Below are 10,245 nucleotides of genomic sequence, written 5' to 3'. Positions count from 1 at the left end.
AATACCATTTCTTACAGTTGAACCTTACTGATTTCAGATTTCTGTAAGCCACCATGATTAATTATATTTGTCCTATCAAAGGTCAAAAGGCTTCCTAATGCTCTCTCCAAATCCATGAGTCTGTATAAGCATTTTAAAAGCTTTTATAGTGCTTTAAAGCAGAAATCGCTGCCTAAAAACCAGGGTATTATGATCATAAGAATTAGAATGGGCACTAGAGGGTACTACAGTATTATTTGGTAGTCTTCCTCCAGACTACGTTCCTAATCAACTGGTAACTCAGTATACATGCCCAATACACACCTGAATGTTTCATAGCTCAACCAGAACAAGAGGTTAATATTTTGCTATACGTTGCTCTTGCGTGTGGTTCTACACCACATTAAGCCACAAAGACCTGCAACTGCTTAACAATTAATGTCAGATTTGTTGTGTTGATCTCTGCACAAGTCATTTCAAAATTTGCTTCTTGATCCATGATTCTAAAAGAAAAGAAAGGAACGATGATAACTCGCAAACACAAACCTCTATACACGTAGATGTTGGAATATACCAGCCTCTCTAGATTTTGATCTTATTTATATTCTTATAAAAATGGTTAATCCTTAATGTTTTTTTGTTTGTCCCATTGAGAAAACTGTCTAAGATAATTTTGCAGAACCTTACAACAGAGGCTGTGGAACATCTTAAGAAAGTTGTGTACACTGTTTTAAGCAAAGAAGACTGAAGAATTGTTTATTTCTAAAAGTGGACGTTGAAAACAGAGATGTAAACTTTCCTCAAAACAAGCTGCTTATTTTTGTTTTTTCTTTCAAAACCTCCCAAAAACATGCCAGAAGGAGGATTGGCAACTCTCAATTGCCCCTAGCTGTGAATATGTGTGTATGTGTGGGTGTGTGATGTCCTGTGATGGACTGGTGTCCCATCTATGGTGTATTTCCCACCTCATGCCCAATGTTGCTGCAAAAGCAACAATCCTGACTAGGATACAGCACTCACTAAAGATAGACGAATGGATGAATGAAAGGAAGAAAGAAAGAGAAATTATTCTGGCCCTTTTCCCACTGGCATAAATTCATTTTGTTCTTGTGTCCTGCATGATCTGTGCAGCATGACAGGATAAATTGAGATTAATGTTTTTGCTTCAAAGGACAACTGAAGTAAATTCAATGTTTCTTTTTCTTAAAACTTAAGTTTGGTGTCAGGCTAATAACAGCACAAGCCATGGGACAGCAGTTGTTCATCAAAGCTGTTTTAACTAGCTGCTGCTTCCCTCAGTTTGCTCATTAGCTCCAAGGAAATTACTTCGGAGAGTTAGCAGAACATTGGGCATGGTATGGAAATAAAAGCCACTCTCATTCTACTGAATGCTACTGAAACATTCTACGTGAAGATGTGAAGACGTGATATAATAATAAGTATAATCCTATGTTTCAGGTGAAAACATCGGAATATCTGTTTTAATCTGTAAATATATATTTCCAATATATTCATTTCCAATATATCTGTAGTATATTGGAAATGACTAAGACTGATCTGATTGACATGTGCCGATTATAAAACTCGCATCTGCTGGCATCTTGTTGCTCAGTACAAATGTATATTGTGATGTAACCACAAAACCCCAGACCTGTTTGTACAATACATACAGTGCAGTTGACGTCATATTCTCCGGCACAGTGGATTCAAAATGAAACATTACTGTGACACGACATGATTAAGTTAAGACTGTCAGCTTTAATCTGAAGGAATGTACATCCATATCAGCTGTAGGAATTACAGTCCATTTTAGACATTATCCTGAAATTTTTGGAGCCCAAAATTAATTGGACCATTGTTGGATTAGTTGATTCGTCAGGAAATCTCCCAAAATGTCAACACATGCAGTTTTTTTTTTTCCATAACTCTGAATGCTAGTAAAGTAGGATATTATGAGTTGAGAAAAAAGCTCCAAAAAGTAAAGAAAACGTTAGACGCGTCAAATTGTTTGATAAAAATCTAAAGCGCACTAGAAAGCTTAGCAATCTAAAATCCTCTGAAAGCCTTAAAGTACAGCCCCAGAAAAGCGTGCCCTCCTCTAAAATGCACATAAAATACCCACAGAGTCCTCAGATGAGAGGAAGATAAATTTCTCCCACACTCAGGGAATGAGAAAAATGTGTAGGAAAATAGGAAATGCTCATGATCCAAAGCAAACCACTTCACTTGTGAAGCATGGTGGCGTGAGTATGTATGGCTGCTACTGGAATTGGCTCACTTGTCATTTATAATGATTTTACTGCTGACACAAGCAGCAGAAAGAATTTGAAAGGATTTTAACAGCCCAGATCCTATCGAATGCTTCAAAACCCAGTGGACAGTGCATCACCTTGCAGACGGAAAATACCTAGAAACAAGCTGCTACATCAACTATACTGTATTTAAGGACCAAAAAAAAAGAACCATTCTTTACTGACCAGTGAAGCACTTGACTTGAAGCTCATTGGGAACTTAGTAACTATAAAAGATTGATCTAGGATCAGCAAGGAAGATGTCTATGGGTCACACACTAAAGGTATTTATTGATTGTGAAAGATATAATTATAACCAACAATTAAACATGACAAGCTATTTTATATGATACCAGTGTGCCGCTGAATTCTCAAATCTGTTGCTGATTAAGTGTTGATTAATTGGCTTTAAGAGCAGCTTTGACTGTAATGCTGGCTGTAAGGCAACTCAAAAGTGCATACTAATGTGCTCTATCTAATAATGTGTTATGTATAGTAACTAACACAGGAAGTTAGGGTTATCTCTCCAGATAAACATATAGTAATTGAAAATAACGTAATTATTGATATGGTGAAGTTTCCTAGAAGGACTTGTTCAGTTAGAATTTTTGGAAGGAGTCTCCAGTGTCAGTGCTTTGTCAAGAAAGAGAAAAAGAGAGGTTGGTGATGGGACCGCTGTTTATAGCTGTTTCACGATACGTGAAAACAGGAACTAACTTGTTGTAACAAGTAAAATTGTAACACTATTTGGTTAAAAAGTATGAAATTATCTATCTATCCATCCGTCCGTCCATCCATCCATCCATCCATCCATCCATCCATAATTAATAAATAATTATTAGTATTGGCAAAATTATGGTACAATAGGAATAAAACACTCCAGGGCATGCTGTTAATGAAAAATAATCAACATTGTGGTAGTAACATTAACTCTGATTTGCATCAGGCTGTATCACACCACCCACTTCACTATCTTTGTCTCATTTCAAATCCAATCACATGAGCTGGAGTTTACATCATCAAAAGAAGCAGATTCGTGTCACTGTGTAATGACTTATGGACTCCACTGTATAGTTTGTGTGCTTTAGTTGGTTCATCGACTTTGGAAGTCAATATTTGCTGTTCCCTGAAGTCAAGGTTTGGAAGAAGCAACACAGTGAATCTCAAACATTCATTACTCATAAGGAGTCTGGTTTATTTTGCTGGAGGGAAACCCTCACTGCCTGCAAAAAAAACAACCTCTGGCATTCAAACCCTGCTGGACAGCTACAACTTGTACAGCTTGGGGCCCAAACATGAAACGTGCATGTAGGTGAAATCGTGGCTATTTAAATTTTTCAACCTTGCCGATATTGTAAACTGGGGTAATAGAAATATAGTTCTGGTGTCGTCATCGATCATTTTTATGCATTAAAACATGCTGTAATTTATGCAATTTTACAAAATAAAAATAAAGCTGAAAAATACTTTACTTGCACTAGCACAAGGATCCTAAATGCATGGCCATTACAGCCTGCCAATTTAATATGGAGGATGAAAACAATGGAGAAAGATGTGTAAATGAGTAGATCATCTGTCATTTCCATTCAGTGTAGCCAAGTGAGCAAGAATAGCTGTGCGATAATACATAGCCTCAGAGAAATAGTCATTTGCAGCCAAGTATTGTGATATGACCAAATTCATCAAAGTTGTACATACTGCATAATTTGTGGCCAAGAAACTCTACACGTATAGCCAGAATTTAATAATTTGTGGCTATGATTCTTAATTACTAGATGCAACTAGAGGCCTACAAATGTGTTTTTACTTGCATGCCATTTTTCATGTCTCTATTTTAAGACATCTAGATATCTGAGAAATATTTATGAGATGTTTATGTTTGAGTAGTTTCAGCCATCAAGGGTCCCATAATCATTTCTGGAATTGAGTAAACTGAATCATGAATGCACTACAATCTTAATAATATTTGTAATAACGCTTTGTCACATCTCTCTATGGATCACAGGGGAGCCAGAGGCAACAAGCTAGAAACCTGAATGCAAAACGAGATGATGAATGATCGTCACAATACATAAAAATGTTCAGTGGAGAGGAAGGTCGAAACCAGCAGTTAACAATCTAGAAATTAGGAGTGCAAGGTAGCAAAGCTGATAAAGGCAGTATTTAGACATGCAAGACTTCTCTAAGGCAAGAGACTAATAAATGTACAGGGATGACAACAGTAAGGCACGGGTGAAACAAATGAGACAGAGGTGATTGTGGACATGGCCAAGCTGGAGCAGGAACTGAAGAAAAATCTGAATGTTTTGCTGGTGAGGGAATGTTAGCTGCTATAACGTATGTGATAGCAGAAACTAACTTGCTTCATGGAACATTAAATGCAACTATGAATGGGCAAAAAGTATGACATGGCATTCTTTATATGGTTAAAAATGTAACTGTTAACTTTTTACAATTAATTAAATAATTATACCTGCGGAATAAAAAAAGATAAAACATTTCAAGATGTGCTGTTATTTGGAAATAACTGTTTTGTTTCTGGCTGTATATATATATATATATATATATATATATATATATATATATATATATATATATGTGTGTGTGTGTGTGTGTGTGTGTGTGTGTACGTATACATACATATATATATATATATATATATATATATATATATATATATATATATATATATATATACAGCCAGAAACAAAACAGTTATTTCCAAATAACAGCACATCTTGAAATGTTTTATCTTTTTTTATTCCGCAGGTATAATTATTTAATTAATTGTAAAAAGTTAACAGTTACATTTTTAACCAGTTATATATATATATATATATATATATATATATGATCACCTACTGCTGTCTGATTTTCATGCTTTGGAGTGGCAATGCCAGTAAATACAGGGATGAAAAATGCAGTGTTATGTATGGATAGGATGAAGATGAATCTGTCTCAGTCTGATGGAATGACCAAAATTTGTAAGAAAATGGGAAGTGCTCATGATCCAAAGCTTACCAATCCATCTGTGAAACATAGTGATGCGAGTATGTATGCATGCCACTGGAATTGGCTCACTTGTCATTTAAAATGGTTTGACTGCTGACACTAGAAGCAGAAAGAATTCAAAAGCATCTGAACAGCTCGGTTCCTACAGGATGCTTCAAAACCCAGAGCATGCAGGAGAAAAATGGACTGAAACATGGTTTGTATTCATGGGGTGATCAGCCACAGTCATATAATCATGCTAGGACTAGGACTCTAGCATTTCCATAATCATGAAAAGATTGCTTTAATAAAAAAAATTGTATTTTTAAAATCTTTACTAAACAGTATATATGGTATAGAAGCATAATATGCATACATTTTAATGGCTCTGAATGAATTAATTGCTTTTTTCGATGAGATTTATCCACCCAAACAGTATCTCTGGGGTTCATTTACACGCTCTATGAGACCAATTAGCCAGATGCACACCTCACTAATTTATTACTGAGTAGGATAGCCATAAACCACCTATAAATATCATCATTAATGGCACGTATGAGATGAAATCATGTAATGCAATAATTTTTTGTGAATTTGCAGCTGCTGTACATGGATTATTTTCTATATTCTGTTTTTCTGCCAACAACTTATGCTACCTTGTTCTTCATTACACATTTCTTACATATTAATCGTCCTATACAAACAGGTGAAATAGATAGGAATCAATTAGGTTAACTGTTAAAGGTTAGGGTAATGCTCCGACACCTACCGTACATAAGCACTTAATGACAACTGATATAAACCTACATAACCATGTATGTTTCAAGAGGTGCTGTCTGGAATAAAGGCTGCTTTTGTGGTGAAATGGTGATAGTCCGATAGCTCTGGATTGCAACAACCTCGACTGAGCTCATCAGTTGATTTCAAATGACAGCAGTCCCATGCCTTTGCGATCTGCAGTGCCTGAGAAAGAGGCAGCAAAAGTCCCCTGTTCATAGACTAGCTCTATCATCTAGCCATCACAATGTGGTCCTTGTCAAAGTTGCTCAGATCCTTACACTTGCCCATTTTTCCTGCTTTCAACACATCAACTTTGAGAACTGACTGGTCACTTGATGCATAATATATCTCACCCTTTGTAACGAGATAATCAGTGTTACTGATGTCACCTGCCAGTGGTTTTAACGTTTTAGTTGATATCGTATAGTATCATAGAACCAAAGAAAACACTCATATACACTTTTTTAAATTTATAGCTGTCATTCTACACACACTGGCATAAGTTATTATTTCCCGTTTTGGATGCCATATTCCTAACACCATGACGGAATGAATTGTATAATAGACAACCGTGCAAGTGCACCCACTCTATTGTTTAACTCTATTGTTAGCTATGAGGTTTGTATTTAGGTTATACACGGTGGGGTAGCCATACTACATAATTTTGTATTGATGCAGATCATTATTTTGTCCCACTCTCAACTGCCACCCCAATAATGTCATTGGTTCTAACCAGGTCACCCCATTGTAAAAGGCCTGCTTACACACTTGCCCATTTATGCAAATATGTGTGTGTATGCATCTGATAGGAAAAGGATTTTCTGGTAATGTTATAACCAACAAGGTGACTGTCTCTGACAGCCATTATTTTTGCTTCTCCTAAAACTGCTGTCGAGCATTATAATATGTTGTATTCCAGATGTGTCCAATCTTATCCGCAAAGGGCCAGTGTGGGTGCAGGTTTTCATTCCAATCAAGCAGGAGCCACTCCTGATTCCATCTGTTTAATCAGTTGAGCTTGGCTTTCAGTAGACTCGGGTGTGGTTTCTGCTTGGTTGGAATGAAAACTTGTACCCACACCAGCCCTTTCCGGATGAGATTGAACACCTCTGGTATATACCTTTATATACTTTATATAAGATTTTGACAGCAGTCATAACACTGTAATAACAGTCATGTATATTTTATCTAACCATTAATAACAGTTTAAATCTTTCTAAAACCTATGACAGTACCAAATCATTGTAATGGCAGAATTATGTATGTTTTCTCAGACCCTAAATCAGGACACATTTCTTGTGTTTTTATTTTATGAAAATTATGAGTCATTGCTAGCAATATCTCTGTGAATGACTCATTTTAATAACTAACTAATGAGACTCTTTAGTGCAATAACCCAGGATATGAGAACAGTACTTTAACCAATTTTAATTTTCACTGTGTACATGACGTACGTGTTGTAAATTAAAAGTTTGCACCCCCATAGAAAAACATTCTCTATTTTGCCATTGCGATATTCAAAGAAGATTCAAAAAGTTGAAATTGTGGGTATATCCTATAACAAGACAAAAATATTTTGACAAGAACCAAAGGCAAGAGGTCAAAGTTTCTCTATGACCCTCTCAGAATCCAGACCACATGTGAAAAGCATTGTGTATGACAGCATATAGAGTGCTGTGAAAAAGTATCCTGATTTCTTCTGTTTATAAACGATAATGTTATTTATTGAAGACAAACAGTTATCCAATACCGACTGGGCCTGTGTGAATATGTATTTCCCCCCCACAGTTATTAATACTCAAATCTATGAAACTGTATTCATAATGGGGTTCAGCTGGACTAGTCACAACCAGGCCTAATTACTGCAAACCCTGTTCAATGAAATCAACACTTAAATAGAACAGCATGAAATTGGTTAAAAGGTTTTACACAGTAACATACTATGCCAAAGTTGAAAGAAATTCCCAATTTCACAAAAGAGCCAAGAACAACATCAAAGGACCTACAGGCCTCTCTTGCATCAATAAAGGTCACTGTTCATGACTCCACTATCAGAAAGACACTGGGCAAAAATGGCATCCATGGAAGAGTGGTGAAGTGAAAACCACTGCTAACCCAGAAGAACATTAAGGCTCGTCTGAATTTTGCCAAAACTCACCTTGATGATCCTCAAACCTTTTGGGAGAATGTTCTGTGGAATGATGAGTTGAAAGTGGAACTGTTTGGAAGACAGAGGTCCCATTACATCTGGCGTAAACCAGACACAGAATTCCACAAAAAGATCACCATACCTACAGTGAAGCATGGTGGTGACAGTGTGATGGTGTGGGGATGCTTTGCTGCTTCAGGTTCTGGGAAACTTACAATAATTGAGGGAAACATGAATTCTGCTCTTTACCAGAAAATCCTAAATTTGAACGAATATCCGGTCTTCAGTCCATAAGTTGAAACTCAGGTGCAGCTAGATTATGCAGCAAGACATCCAATGATCCAAAGCATAGGAGTAAATCCTAGTTCTAGAAGTAAGTGAAAGACTGATCTCCAGTGATCAGAAGTGTTTGGTTGCAGTTATTGATGCTAAAGGTGGCACAACCAGATTTTAAGTTTAAGGCGGCAATTAGTTTTTCACATGAGTGATAGGTGTTCGATAACTTTTTTTTTTGCTTCAATAAAATAAATAAATAAACAAATAACTGCATTGTGTTTTCTCAGGTTGCCTTTGTTTTATGTTGTATTTAGTTTGAAGATCTAAAACTATTTAGTATGAGACCTACACAAAAACAGAAGAAATCAGGAAAAAGACACTTTTACACACCACTGAATGTCAATATTACATATTCTAAAATATCTTAACATACATCATTCAAGCAGTAGTTCAACTGAGGATGTACATTAGTCATTTTCTCATGAGTAAGGCACAACACAAAGCAGAGTAAAATTCCCCTCTCTGTGACAAAATCACTCTAAAGTGGGTCAATGCTTTTATTTAAAAAAAAAAGTGTTCAATAAATAATTACATTTATTGAATTATTTATATTATTTGCAATAAACAAGTGTTTAGTCATGCAGTGTAGTCAGTTAACAGCTTTGGTTGCTAAGCAACATAATGGGTAAAGATTAGGTTATTCCATGGACAGAGCAATTGCCTGTGTAACAGTTTTATTGTTTAAACAGTTGAAAACCTGGCACATTAATTCAGAATTCAATTATTATGATACATAACCTATATCAACAGTTTCACAATGCCTTTGCCCACAGCTTTGCCAATCAGATTTTAGAACTGGATCAGAATCTGTTTTTATAATTAACTATTGTTCTCATTAATTTCATTCCTTTGTTTTGCAAATACATTAGGGTATGCAAACTTTTGCACTTAGCTGTAATTAGTCACATTGTTATATCTTTTGGGAACTTGTAAATGTAAAAGATACACATTTGTTGGGCGAAAGTAGCTACAGGTTCAACTCACTTTACCACAAAGTAACTTCAAAAATCGATTCTATCGCGTCATAGAGACAATTTAGATGAACAAAACAAAAGTACACAAGCCTAAGAAGTCCATAGCCCAAGGTGTGTTGCACATGAAATGTTTTCAGACTTAGATCTTTATCAAGCTTTCATGCACTTTTAACTTATAGACAACTGGAAAAGGCTTGTACTTTTTCTCTTTGCATTTTGCAGGTCAGAAAAGGCATTTGAATATTCAATGTAAAGATCTGCAACAGAAGCAGTTCAGTTGTGTTTCAGTCATTACGCACAATGCAGACCCAACTTTATGGAAGTAATTCTTTTATAACTGTCTGTGAAACATCTGACCCCCTATACAGTCTTCACCGCAAGAATTTTTTTAAATTAAATATTCATACCACATTACCTTTTGTACAACACACACACACATAAAATGTACAGTTGTCTATAATTACAACCTTTTTAATATCCTCCCTGCTCAAGTTCTCCCACTTACTGATTACTGGCACATGTTGTTAATTTCCACAATAACCCTCTGTACATTATATACACCCCAGTTTATATAGTTCTTTATTGCCTGCATTACTCAGCATGCTTTGTTCACTGTATGATCTTTGTTTTGTCCTTTTTCTCAGTTGATTATATTATATATATATATATATATATATATATATATATATATATATATATATATATATATATATATATATATATATGACTTTATGGTTTTGTCACA

Source organism: Ictalurus furcatus, chromosome 9, assembly GCF_023375685.1.
Source record: "Ictalurus furcatus strain D&B chromosome 9, Billie_1.0, whole genome shotgun sequence".
In the NCBI taxonomy this organism is placed as follows: Eukaryota; Metazoa; Chordata; class Actinopteri; order Siluriformes; family Ictaluridae; genus Ictalurus; species Ictalurus furcatus.
This window is presented reverse-complemented; position numbering follows the sequence as displayed.